The sequence below is a fragment of the Takifugu rubripes genome, chromosome 21, assembly GCF_901000725.2.
Source record: "Takifugu rubripes chromosome 21, fTakRub1.2, whole genome shotgun sequence".
Classification (NCBI taxonomy): Eukaryota; Metazoa; Chordata; class Actinopteri; order Tetraodontiformes; family Tetraodontidae; genus Takifugu; species Takifugu rubripes.
The window spans coordinates 3,570,080-3,584,440 of record NC_042305.1 but is presented as its reverse complement, the minus strand read 5'-3'; the positions used below and the strand labels follow the sequence as shown (position 1 = coordinate 3,584,440).

At 44.4% G+C, this 14,361-nt stretch overlaps 1 long non-coding RNA gene across 2 annotated transcripts in view; it reads right to left on the bottom strand.

Moving 5' to 3' along the window:
- The window catches only part of LOC105417991 (uncharacterized), a 31,230-nt gene extending 20,394 nt beyond the window's left edge, over positions 1-10,836 (bottom strand). Inside the window, exons 1-8 of one of the 2 annotated variants that reach the window (XR_003886748.1) lie at positions 10,822-10,836; positions 10,162-10,270; positions 9,322-9,426; positions 8,216-8,315; positions 3,621-3,716; positions 2,115-2,205; positions 1,039-1,169; positions 825-932 (exon numbers count right to left, since the gene is read on the bottom strand). This is a non-coding gene — a long non-coding RNA (uncharacterized lncRNA). Of the gene's footprint in view, positions 1-824; positions 933-1,038; positions 1,170-2,114; positions 2,206-3,620; positions 3,717-8,215; positions 8,316-9,321; positions 9,427-10,161; positions 10,271-10,738 lie in introns of both variants that reach the window. The other variant, XR_003886747.1, reaches the window with a different exon arrangement.
- Positions 10,837-14,361: the final 3,525 nt, after the last annotated feature.

Below are 14,361 nucleotides of genomic sequence, written 5' to 3'. Positions count from 1 at the left end.
TGGAAAATGTGAGTGAAGCTAGCATGGCAACCAGAATAGATCCAGCAGCCCATTCCTGACCCCATGGCTCCTGTTGTTTTCACCTCCCAATAAAGAGCCCTCGTGCGCTCATGTCATACATGCTCTTCCTGCCATTTTCCTTTAAAATCAGATGTGCCAGCATGCAGAATGCAACAAGGTCCAACAGTACGCGTCAACAACAGTGTGTTCGAGCTCGCTAACATAGCTAACGGTTGCAGTCAGCTGTAAAATAAATAAATGAATAAATGATGAGTGGTGATCGGGAAGAATAAAAGAAGGAAATGCAAGCCAACGTACAATAAAGAACCAAAGATCCGCCTGTAGAAATACTAGCAAAGGAAACACACCTGACTGAGGGCTTTGATAATGAATCCAGATGGGATTTTCCATTCATCCTGGTTAAACAGGACCTTGATTATCATGGAAGTAGTAGGACGTCACAACAGGGATTTAATCTGCACAGTTAGCCTGTAGCACACCAGGCTAACAACAACAATCCTGGTGCCTTGGCTTGAGCAGTCCCTTAGACTGGGGGTTGTATTTTGTGAATGATTTACCTCATTTTCTATGTTTAAACATGTCTTTTCCATGTTATAATCCATGAATTCTTTATGAACAGAGCTTGAAAAGGACATATTTTCATCTGTGACATCGGTGAATCAGAACAACTTGAACCTGCCCTTGGCTTAGTCACTGTTAATCCTTCATTCGTTTCAACACAACAGCAAATATGTGAATTTGGAATATTCTTTCCCGGGGATTTATCACTTTTTCACTGCCCCGCAAACCTCATCCCACGTTACCTTACGGGGGGGGCCTGTCCGTCACACTGAACTTTAATGGAGGTTTCTTGGGACGATGGCTGAGGAACATCCCCCGTTCGGTACCAGATCACCATGTTATTCATCTCACTGTACAGATATAAAGAGCAGGCACGAAAGTGTCGGGCTTTAAAAAGCTCAGTTCATAATATTTAATGGTAGTCAGACTGTATTAAAATGGCACTTTATTCTTTACCATAAGCATTTGTAGTCTATAAGCTGGTACTTGGACTTTGCCGTGATCTGGATGTCATAAACGGCAGTCTTCGCAGGCTGCACGAGGGCTGGTTTTCACGCAGAGTTTCCTCTTCCTCATGGCGGTTTCACCTGAGGAGTCAGGTACAGGTGAGTCAGTCTCTGAGGAGAGACGGCGCAGCGCTACTGTTTAAATACTGTTAAAACTAAATGCTGTTTGGTCCTGATCAGCCTCAAAATAAGAGATGAGCTCATATCGCTTCCCGGATTACAGGAAACGAGTGGACAGAGAGGAGCAACAAAATCCACACGTTATTATCATTTTTATCATTTTAGGCTGCGACATGACAGAACAAGTGAATCCTCCATCAGCTTTAGTGCACGACTGGGATTTCAGCTGGATATTCTACATGCACGTCCTCATGCATAATGTCACTTGTATACATTAAACATGGATTCACATGAAGCAATAAAGCATTAAATTACAGCGTAGCCAAACAAAACATAATCTCCTTTCCTCATGCCGGCAAAAGGAGGCATTCCCATGTTTTCCTATATTGCATCCGAGCTTCGCTCATTTATTTCCCCTGCAGAAAGTGCAGTGTAAATGCAATGATAATAAAAATAATAAACAAGCTGTCCTCTCTCTCCACACCAAAATATTATTACATTTTCGAGGAGCGGAGAGTGTGGGGGGATACGTCGCACTCAAAAAGCACTAAAGCATTGGGGAATGCATTTCATTAATATTAGATAACCCCCATCCACTCGTCCTCTCCCCAAATAAATACATAAATAAATAAGCCCCTCATAAAGAAAAGCACAGCTCCAGTTGAGATAAACAATGACTCATGATTCTCTTCCCTCCACCTCCGGGGCAAAATGCTTATTTTATTCTCACTGCCTGCCATAAATTAAGTTAACCTGCACCCATAAAACATTCTTTATCTCCAGCAAAGCTGCCTCGGAGGACCTCGGCCTGAGCCGGACGCGGAATTTAAAAAAAAAACAAAAAAAAACCCACAAACACCAACCAAAAAAAACCCAAAGAAAAAGGAGGAGAGCCAGTTTCCTGACCGGTGTCCTCGGTCTTTTCCACAGGTGTGAATCCTTGTGGTAATGCGTCCTTAGCGTCAATCATCCTCATGTCCACAACAACATCGGGGCCCTAAAGGACAAAAGCACAAATGCAAATGTATCTTTTGCAAAAGGACAGAGCCAGAAAGGGAAATAATGTAGAGATAATAGCGGTCAATGATTTACTAAAAGCTCATGAAGTCTCCCAAAAGAACGGTTGACAAAGTAGCTGAAGTAATTACGCCCTAATAGCTTCTTGTTGTGTTTTTTTTTTTCTTTTTTGCAGCAATGAGAGAGACGCGTCTAAAGTTATTATCGTTGTCTTGAGCTGTGGCGTGATGGGAGACAGACCGGCCGATCTAATCTGTGGACGCCGCTCTGGTTAGAGACACGCCGCGCTCTTCCCTGCCTTCCATTACACTTTTATTTTGCCCTGTAATAAATTGCAATAACACACAGTGGCGGTGGAGAGAGGGGCGAGCCAGCCGTGACTTGATGCTGCGACCGTTGCCCGACAGTCATTACTGTTACCGGCATTTTTTATTCATGGTTTTTATTCTGACTTAAAGGGGAATATGGATGAATGTTATTAATATACATGGAATCCCTTTTTACTGCCTTTCCCCCCCTTTTACTGGAGAGATTTCTTCAATCAGGCCCTGACAAACCCTTCTTCCAACCTGGACTATGATAAATCACAAACTATTTACTTCCTTGCACGTAATTCAAGGGCTAATTTTACAGAATCTGTTTTTGTCATAGACAATTACAGTACAGGCGCCAGTGACTGGCAGACAAAATAGCCTTTGTTGATGGCTCTGTCATGTTTTATTTGTGTCAGAACTCTTTAGAACAACGCGGACGTGCATTTTGAGGGAACATACAGGAGCTGGACGGAGGCGATTTGCGTGCTATTTCGCCGAGGAGCCGACTGAATTCGGTCCGGCGGAAGCTGCTGATGGGTTTTTAGGATGCGTTCTTTAAATAATGATTGCAGCTTCAATCTGGGGTGAAAAAAAATTCAGAAAAACCCCCCAAAAACAGTTGTTGGAGGTTGTTCATGTCATCGGGTTCGTCACAGAAGGGAAGCAAGACTCTTACGGCATTATGGGAAAAAACAGCTCCTTCTTTGGAAGGAATTCTCCACATGGAAAGTTGTGTTTTCCTGTTCAAAAATAACGGCCGCGTGACTTTCAGAAACCACGTGGCCTCTGTTGATTGAATAAATTAGAATAGTCAAGGCAAAGCTCGCTGTTATTTCATGAATAAACATAAAATACGTCCTCTCGAGGATGTACAGCATGAAAAAAATAAACCCTGTTATTCATCCGGAATAAGTGCGCAAAGAGTTCAACCCTCAGCGCCGATTTCTGCTTCTTTAATGGGAGGTTGACTGATCAAAGTGAGAAGCGCAACCATTTGCCAGCAGTAGAAAAGCGAGCTGCAAATAGCAGAGAAGAAGCGGAGGAGAACAGGGACGTGCCGGGAGTTTACATTCCCGCTTACATTTTCTCTCTTGAAGCAGAGGTAGCGTGTGACCTTGGATTTGAATATGCCGTCCTTCCACAGGTCAGCGTCGTTGCCATCTGTTGTTTTTGCAACCTACATGAACAAAAAAAACAAAAATAGGAGACAGAAAGAAAAAAAAATACACAGAAGCCTGGATAAGTTAATGTATGTATGCCATGAGTGTGTTCTTTCGCCTCTTCCCCTGCACACTAGCCTTAATTAACGCTTGCCAACACCAGCCTCCATCTCATTAGTGCTCTGTGTGGGTAAAGTCTGTGCCTCCAAAAAAAGGTGGCTAAATATAACATCTCATGGGACCGGGCTGATTAAAGATGCACTGACAAGGGTCTGTTAATAAAAAAGCTCCGCTACGCTCTTACGGAGAAGCAGGGATTATATTTGGGTTAAACGCGGAATCTTATCTCTGAAAGTTCTGCTGTATTATAGTGTGAGAACAGTGCATATGTGTTATTTAATGAGCCAGGCTGAAATGATGATCATTTCCATCATTTATAGTGCAAACTGATCATTTGGATCTTAGCTTATTTCGAATTGTTTTGCTGAATTGAGTGTTTAATTTAAAAAAAATCTTCAAGTGTACAATATGGCCTATATGTTCTTAAATATTGGGTAAAAAAAAACAAAGATTTGTGTGTATTTTAAACGATGATAGCAGCCAGTAAAATTATAGATTGCATCAGAGTGAAGACAGGAGGGCATGACGAGTCAAACTCAAGGTCCAACGCCGCATTGTTATGTAAATGTAAGTATGCAGACAGACAGACAAAGACATATAACCAGCAGCCTCCCTCGCGCACACTTCCCCATCCTCGCAGCAAATATGCTTGACTGAACCGTCATGTTCCATTGGCTATCACGTGAGAATCGCCTAAATAACTGCCAGACTTATTTTCTAAAAGGATCCTTTACAAAGAAGAGTCAATCTAATGAGGTTCATTTAAATGAAGAAGTCATAGATCTCTGCTCCCACCCACACGCATTACCCCCGTGACAATAATGATGAATGACCTCGGCGACTGGGTGGGGGGTGGGGGGGGCGGCACGGGGGCCATCCGTGACAAAAGCACCGCCGACTGTACGGGATGAGAGCGCAGCCTGGGCCGGGGGCAGAGAGATGGATGGTGGGATGAGGGAGGGGGGGAAAAGGAAGTGTGGAGAGAGGGATTGCGAGGTGTCTCCAGCAGCAGTTCCATGAGAGGTCCCAGAACGAGCCTATACATCACCAGCCTCCCTCTTCTGTACAAGACAGGCCGTCTTGGGCACTTTTTCCAGGTCAGTAGCCAGCGCATCCTGTCAGAGTAAACAAAGGGCTTGCTTTGTGAAACCCAAAGTCAAGCTGAGGAGTAACGAGGGCACGGCCCTCACAGGAGGCACCTCGAGCATCATCCTGCCACAGCTGCCGGCAGAGAGGACGCAACACACTCTGTATGTGCAACACTCTGCCGCCTCGGCACAGACGGCGGAGGGAAAGTTGCCGTATCCTGTCTCGGCGTTTTCAAATCTGCCGCTGTGCGGCTCCCAGAATGCCACATGTCTGATAAGAGACATCACAGCTCTGATGTTCATCTACGGGCGCATCATTTGATATACGGCTCCGTGACAGATTCGACTGCCACTTCTGAAAATCTGGAGCTTACGCTGATCTAAAAGCCCACCTGTGAAACAGGTCTTTTGGGAAAGGGTGTATGGAAGCCTATGAAGCATCTCTGGAGACAGACAACTCACTGTGAAGCAGGGAGAGGCACAGCTGTGAGTAAAAAGATGTAAAAACATACAATCAAAAACCTCCGGGGAGCAAAACCAGGTGGAGCAAGATATGAGAGGCGCGGCAGGAAAAAACAGAACCTTCAAATAAGACCAAAAAAAGAGAATAAACGACTGCGAAATATTACAAAAGCTGCAGTTCAACACTGTTAGGGTGGCAAAAAAAAGCTCTTTGAGTGTAGAAGCAGCAGATTCTTGAATTGTTTAAAGTCTTTCTGGATTGAATCCTCTTTTTGACCACAGTCCACCTGTTTTCTCTCTGTTTTACAACCCACCACAAACGTGGGAACAGAAGAGCTTCCTGCAGCCCGGCGGTGACAATCTCCACGCAACACACTCAGCCTACGTGCACTTTTGCAGACAGATCCTGGAGGGACACTGCTGACAACGTGTCGAACTTGTCAGAGTTCAGCTGAGAAGGTGAAACTTCCCACATGGCTCCGCATTCATGCCAGGGCCAGGCTGGGGCTCTCCAGCGTCAGTGCACGTCCATGCAGGCTGCTGTTCTCCCAGGTCAGAGTCTCACGTGCTTGAATTAAAGGCAGGGATCAAACCAAGATGTGAACCTTCCTTTAAAGGACGAGGAATCAGGAAGGGGGGAAAGGAAGAAGAATTCTGGAGCTTTTGAGAAGTCCAGGTGTCTCTCGCCCTGATTGCGCTCATTCTGATTTAAAATGGGACTTTTCTGTTCATTTTTTCTGGTTCTGGTCAGGAGATTTAAAGAACTCTACTCATCCTCCTGATTATTTGGGGTGCAGTCGGTTATTCTTCCGTCGATGAGCCGACTCCGCATTGAGCGTAACACGTGAGATACTGAGTCAGATCCCTCCTGCAGAGGGTGTGAACGTTCTCCAAGTCTTTGATGTCGGAGAGCTACTGGTGCTTCAGCAAAGCTCCTGATCCCAGTGGAACCGTGTTTGATCCAGGTCTGCGCACAACCTGCTCAAGTTCAGAGGCACGAGAGCAAAAGAGTTAATCAGCACTTTGATCTGCTGTGTATCAACTATCGGGAGCATTAGCAGGCGCTTTTAAAGAGCTATTCTAAATGTACGAAAGGGGAGGGGGGGGGGGGGGATCAATAAGGCTGTAATACCCTGAGATTTTCCCTCAGCAGCCCCGCATTAAAACACTGACTCAGAACACGGCTATCCGTCAAATCTGTAAAGAAAACAGCAACCGCACCGACAAAAGATGCCTTCCGTGACAATGCCCTTCAAATAAAGTCAGAATAACTTGATTTAATTTCACTGTTGGGTTTATTCCTTCAGTATCTTCCAGAAACATGTTTTTAATTAGAGATGGAAAATAATGACATTGCATTACTGGGCAGTATATACGCCAAAAATTGGACCCACACATATATGTGGACAGTAAAGACATTTTTGAGAAAATGCTAGGCTAATGGCTAATGTTGGTATTCTTGCTGTGCGGGTCTGAAACCATCAATTGAAGGCAGAAACCTCTTGATCTTCTCAAAAAGCTCCAAAAATAAGTCAGATTTTGATTTATTTTTTTAACATTTGTTATTACTGAAGTGGCCACAAGAGAAAATTAATATAATACTGCTATGATATATTCCATTAAAACCATAATCTTCAAAATGGGAAAGCTTCACGTTAAGTTGGGAGCCAGGAAAAGGGGCTTTGCATGGTGAACAGAGAGAAATGCAGCGGCCCAGTGCAGCATCAGAGGCAGAAGTCTGACAGGGTTTATCACCAGCACGTGTGCTGCTTCCCCACCAGTGGCTCCATTCTGATGCCAACTCACCGTCATCTGGGTTTGTAGGGTGGAGCAGGAAGACACGGAATCTGAGGGAGCAGCGAGGGTTTGGGGGTGTAGAAAAAGGATGACAGTTGAAGAGGAAGAGAGGAGAGAGGAAGAGATTTCTGCCCCGCAGCTGCTATTGTTCTGAATTCAACTCACATGCCGACGTCTGTGTTTAACCCTCTCCTGAGCGCTCACGACTGAACCAGTCATACAAACCAGCCTTTATGTTCACCAGTGAATATATGAGAGACAATGCAGAGAAGGATGGTGGAAGCTAATATCCCAGTGTTGGGGAAGATCCAAAGCCGGCATCATTAAAACCTGGCCTCAGGCAGAAGTGGTGCTAACCAATAACAAAGTCAGGAAGGAAATCATCCTCATCATCAAAGTAAACTTTATGAATAAGTTATCCAACACCTCCGACCAAAAAGCTGCCTCAGTCCTGGCTCAAAATCTGGTTATTCAATCGCTTCTGTCATTCATTACGGAGCACAATGTCAAGGTTTGTGGACCAGACTCTTAATTAGCAAAGAATATTTCATGGTTTTTACCAGTAAATTAATGATCTTGTACAATTCTGCGAAAAAGTGCCTTTTCCATCTCTGCACCTTTTAAAATACCATTAAAGGCGCTGCTACATGAGTAGTTATGGAGTTCCATTGGCAAAAATACCCAAGTTGAAGATATTACACCAAATTATAGCTGAGCAGATATTATAAAAGCAAGGAGTTAATGTAGTAAATAGAATGGCTCAATTAACCTGACAGCAGCGTAAACAGACCAAAATAAACCTAAATGTGACTCATCAGTGCGGAGATTAACTCTTTATTGGTTTAGTATGTCAAATTTTTCATCACTGTACATTTAATTAAATGATCTGAGCGCAAACACAAAGAGATTTAATGGATTTTACGAACCGTTTTGGCAGAGATGATCTGCCATAACACCATTTAACAATGCTTCATTCCAAAAACAAGCGTGTCATCAAACGTTCCCTCATTACGGGAGGCTTCGTCGGGCGTTTGTGCGGTCTTACTCACCACGTAGTATCCGTCGGGGCCCTGGCTGATGGAAGCAAGCACTCCAACTGCAGAAATGGGCTCAGCGGGCAGCCGGCTGCTCTCTTCTGACATTCTGAAGCTGCAGAGAGAAAAAGTGGAGCCGCAGTTTTCATTACAAACCCGCATTTGCTTCATTATGGATCATGGATATGAGAACAGCTCAGGGTTATGAGAAAAGGGGACATTTGAGGCTGGAGATGTTACAGCTGCAGTTGTTACAACCAGGGGACAGAGGTTCTGTTGGCCCAGATGAGTTCAGACGTGCTGAGGAGGAATGGATGTTGAAGAAGCCGCTGATGGAACGACGAGTCCCACCAATGAGCAAACAGTGTTCCGAGGCCACTCAATGACTGCACCAATGCACAAATGAGAAGGAGCGATCACATATTTTCAAGGAAGTCCCAATCAATTCCTGTCTGAGGGAATTTTCCCCTAATGGCCATGCAAACCTTTTACAGGGTAAGTGGCTTTGCACTGGTTCCCTTTCGCAAATTTATTAGATTAAGTTTAAAGCATTATTGTACTGACGGACAAAGTTGCAGCGTTCAATCTTGATGTTTACCAAATCTATTGCAATTAAGCTGATCAAATTAGAGGATTTAGTCTAGAAAGAGCTCTCCCTCTTTAACAAATGTTAGCTAGCCGTACTTATTCAAATGAAACTGGAGGCAAATTAGCTAATAGAATGAAGGATTTCGATTTGTTCTAGTACAGCCCAAGAAAGTAAAGTTGCACTGCTCTAGAATATTTCCATAGCTCCTCTACTACATTACTGCAGTCCTGGAGTACTGTGGTAGTACTTTAGTACTTCAAATAGAGCCAGTTTTATTCATAAATCGCCTCATCAACCAACGTTAATTTAAGAGTGCACAGTAGTGTTTCCAGTATATCTCAGTAGACCCTGCAGAACGCTCCGTCCTCAGAAGATCCTCCGTCCGTCCAGGCAGTTCAGGCACGGCTGAAACGTTTCCCAAAGAGCTGCGAGCAAACGTGATGGCAGCCAGAGCACTTCACCACACTCCACCATAATATGTATCATGCTGTGGGCGGTAGCTCCACCGTGGTCACCGTTGGCTTTGGTTTACCTGGTTGAAACAGCTGCTCTGGTCCGCTCCTCCAGTCGCCTCCACCGCTGTGGACTTTGACCTTTCGCGTTAACAGGAAGTAAGCACGTTGCGGCGGACGCCTCACTGAAAATGAATGATTAACTCAGCCATTATTTGGGAATCGAATTTCTAAATGAAACTTGTGTTTGCTGTAATTTAATAATATATCTTTATTGTTTTCATTATTAAGATTATTATTGTGCCCTGACGATGCATTCAACACCAGGAAAAGTTTCCCAACGCGACCAACAATGCCCCCACCTACTTGTGGGTGTATTTCTTTGCAATAACCTTTGAGATCCAATTTAGCCGCGGTAACTAAATTACCGCTGTGCTTCACTGAGCGACGATCATTACACGGATGTATCTGAGGGTCACGCCCTCTGACAGTTGCCTCTCTCTCCAATCATCACATGTCATTACTGCTGTATAATCAGATGAAGGTCAGATAAAGAGAAACGGATGATCTCGGTGGTAACATTAGAATCTACGTCTCCCAGCACACAAATCCTAAAAGCCTCTTTGTAAACGGTGCAGAACAGCGAGGGGTAACATATGCTCCCCCCACCACCCCAGTTAATTATTTCAACCCTCATCAAACCAATCAAAAATGAGTGCATTTTGAGACCATTATCCTAATTTATTCGGATCAAAGACTTGTTGCTTTTTTTGTGACATGGTGCCATATGCCAACGTGGCGTCTTCATTGGAGCCGCACACTGTGACACGTCTTTATAGACCTGCATGTGATTACATTTCCATTTCCATTTTACCCTTTATGAATATATTGAGAACATTTAAAAAAAAAAAAAAAAAAACCTTTCAAGTGACAAAACTTCCAACACTTCAGGAGTTCATGTTGAGTTTTCTTCTTGGAATTCTGAAACCTCCGTTTGGATTTTAATAGCGACACTTTGACCTGAAACGACTGACATATATTTGTTAAATACAGTGAGATGACATTTACACGTTTGTGATGTTGCAGCCGTGTGCTAAAAAAAACCTAAACTATTTAACTATAACTAAACTAAAAACTATTGAAAAACATCTGAAATTTAAAGATTAGTTCACTTTAGTGGATGCAGCTTTGGGCTGTAATTACAGCTTCCAGCCTCGTTATCACTGATTATTGCTTACAATTGAGCCTGGAAACACCATTTTTATCGTTTTTCCCAACTTTGTACTCAGAGAAATTCAGAAAAATGCACCAATCCACAACAACTACAATAATCTCTTTGTCCTTATTTGGTGTCGGCAGTCAGAACCAGAACCGACGACCGTGTGCAGCAATTTTCTACCACATTCGGATCTACATAGCAAAACACTGGCAAATTTAGAGGCTGTGGCTGGTAAATGCATGATAACTATAGAAATAAACTGTCTCCAAGTTATTTACGTGTGCACGGTGGACGAGGATTTGAAGTTCTAATCATCGAGAGAGTTGCAACACGGCTTATCACCGCCGCCGCCGCCACCCACCTCACACGTTCGCGTGCCTCCACATCAAAGCGTTGACAACAAGGATAAAATCTCAGGTGTCAGCAGGAGGGAGAAAAAACGACTAAAAAATATCACATCGCAGGCTCTGACTGAGAAGAGGTACACCTGCTATAGTAATGGTCTAATTATGGAATAGGTGATGAAACACTCATCAGCAGTCTGGAGATATCAGCAACACATGCTAACTGTGAAAGTCATCAGCTATTACAGTGTTGCAATGCGCGGCGTGCTGCATGCTGAGGACCGAGGGGGAAGATGAATGATGGCTGTGGCAGAATTCTGTGGGGGAGAGGCCAACGTAGGACGCATCCTTGTGCAGCTGGCATTTGAAAAGCTTCATTAAAACTGGGATTTCTTTGCTCAGGCTTGGTTTCATTTACGCTTTACGGCACCTCTCAGTTCCAGGCGACCCCATAAATGCCGGATCATCACATCGTGGGCACAATATCACCCACATTCCGGGACGTTTTCACTATTTTGCAGTTGTGAAGGGGTAATCAGCGGATGACGGAAGAGCCCCCAGGACCAAAATTATACCTCAGTGAATGTCTTTGGAAGCAAGTGATAAAAAAACAGATGCGTTTTTCCCTCCGTGTCTAAAGGTCATTCTGTGTGTTTTGTAATTTGCTGACACTAGTCTGGGGACTGAAGATGGAGATTTCTGCGCTGCCACCCTGAGAGTAATAATATCTCTATCTCAACCTGGGAAATCTACTGTGCCCCGACGTTAGCGTCACTCCTGTGAACCCATTATGAGCTGTGTAGAAACCAGCAGGTCTCATTTCTTATGTGACCCTTATCCCCCCTCCCGTTCCCTTTTCTTTTCTCTCCACACATAAAAACCTCGTGGCTCCTGAATAGCTCATAATAATAGGCTTTAAGAAGTCGACCCTCAGTGCTCCGTAGGAGCAAAAGCTCTACAATATCCCCTCTTTTTTTCTTTTCTTTGCTTCCCAATTAAAGGGCAGTTTGGTCGAACGGCAATTCGTTAAAAATGTCTTGGAGTAAGACGCCGTCGCCGAGCTGACTTGCCGACTGTTTTCCCTGCAGATGTGCCGAAGTCAAACATGCATTTTGTCGGCCTGCGCTATATTTACCTCTCCTTGTTTTTAGGAAATAAGCATATTTTAAGAGAATGTCCTTTTCTTTCCAACCCCATAAATGGCTGCATTGGCCCTATGCTATTTAGCCATGCCGTCTACAGACGTGACTGCTTTTCCCTACAGGTTTCCGATGACAACGTGGAACCTACACAAAGGATGGCCTAACTCAGCTAACTGTGAGCTAGCATTACAGTTCAGCACCTGGACCTTGGATCTGTCGAAAGGCTGCACTTGATGACGCTCCGCCACCGCCAGATGGTTCTCACGTGAAAAAACTCAATTTAATAATTCAAGATGTGTCGCTCGATAGAAGTAAAATGATGGATTTTTCTGAGTAGCTCTGGCGAAGGGAAGTAAAGCCTCCTCACTGGAGCGACACAGATAACAAGTTTAAGAACAGTTAAACATTTGTGACAAATCTGTCGGCAATCAGCAGCTAGCATGGTCGGGAGAGCCGGTGTTGCACATCTTGAGACCGTCCTGTAGCTTGCGCGGGGGTGTTTTTCATAGATCATATGGCTTCCGCAAAACGATCCTCCGACACACCACGCAAACATGTGCGTGTACGCGTCTACTCCGTCTGGTGGGGAGTCTGGACTGCTCCGACTGACTGCGCCTCGCTGCCCTTGTGCAGTGGTGTGCCAGTTGTGCCTTCCCCCATCGCTGTGAATGCCACCATCTGGTGTGCCACGTGGACATCATAATCTCTCCTTAATTACATTAGCAGTGCAATCAGTTACTGCATTACAAGGCCGGGCGAAGAGCTTTTAAATCTTGGAGGAAATCATAAATAATTGCACTAAGTACCCGGCGCCAGATGTGCATGCCAACTTGGCTGGCATAAGATAAATAGTAACCTCGACAACGGTGTTTAATATCGACCCCGCAAACGTTTTTTTGGACACCGCGATCCCCTTGTATTTTGCACCATCCTTCCATTTTGCCCTTCCGACTTGGTCCTTCTTATAGACAGGCTGGAGGAGACGAGAGGTCCGCTGGCTGCGCTTTCCGCGACCTGTTGCTGCGATATTTCCCTCCTGCATTGTGACGGATGGCGGCGAGGAAGCACTTTGTAACGAGGTGTTTCACAGCATCACCATTCAGTCCATTACTTCGCTCCTCAGTCATTCTTCAGTCCTGTAATTAGATGTTTCTCCGGTGCGGCAGATACTTTATGGTCTCTGAGCAGGTGGGTGAGGTGTGTGCAGGTAACAAGACATCTCACATTACGAGGCGTTCTCCTCCGGGGCTGCGATGCCGCGTCCTGTTGCGTAACCCTTCTCACTCATCTTCCTGTCAGGTTCTCAGTATCCAGAGGTGCTTCTCACTCTGTTCGCCGTTGAAAACGTCCAACAGCTTAACAGCGTTCACCTTAACTGGGCCGTGGGCGCGGAACCCCGTAGGTTCACAGGACGAGATGTACAGCTGCATTGTGATGGGCTCATAATCAGCTTTTTTCCTGGTTAATTTCAATAATTGTACCAAATGCGTAGATATACACGACCCCTCCCTTGATTAATATAATTTATAGGGCACGCGGTGATGTATTAAAGTCTTGACGTCCTTTTACTAAGGAGAATGCAGAATGTTGATGTGCTCATTTTCAGGATCCCTGCCAGGACTCTTTGTAATCACTACATTAAAACCTGAGCCCGGATCGCTCCGGCAACGCTGGAACATCATTACATCTGCTTTATCTCCTATGAAAATCACTCTCCGGCAATGCATTCAAGAATCTTCCCGTTCGTGTCTGTTAGAGGCAGCACACAATTATTTTCTTTTTCTTAGTTTTCCCAAACATTTGCACTGAAAACCCGTCTTGTATAGACACACACACACGCACATACATACTGTACATATCAGTAAATAAAATGAGAAGTCGTTGGAATGAAGTGTTCATCTGGAGGAGGCAGAGTCCTCTGTGGCCTGTCTGTGAGGAGCCTCAGCCCAACACTAAGACCTTCAGACTCGGGTAGGTGGATTCCGGTTAACGACTAACTAAAGGAGCATGATGAGGAGGCGGCACTGTGCCCCTTTTCACTCTCAACTACACAAATGCACAATAACACTCATATTGTCAAGTGTGACTTTGGACAGAAAGTTGTTTTGCAGCTATAAAGTAGCATCAGTATTCCATAATGGAGTTGTGAAATAACACCTTTGAATTAGCTGCTAACTGCTGCTCAGTCTTGGCTGATCTGTACATTTTGATGTAGGATGCAAATTTTTGTGTCCTCAGTCAGGAAAAGCTCATTCCTAAAGACCATTTCCCATTTTAATGAACATAAATCTAACAAATGCAGAGAAAAGGATACAGAACAGAAGGAACAGAAGGTAAAATTCCAATTTTCTTTTAATTTCTTTGCAACCACACAAAACTTTAAAAATCGCGCTCACAATGTGGTCAGACAGTTCT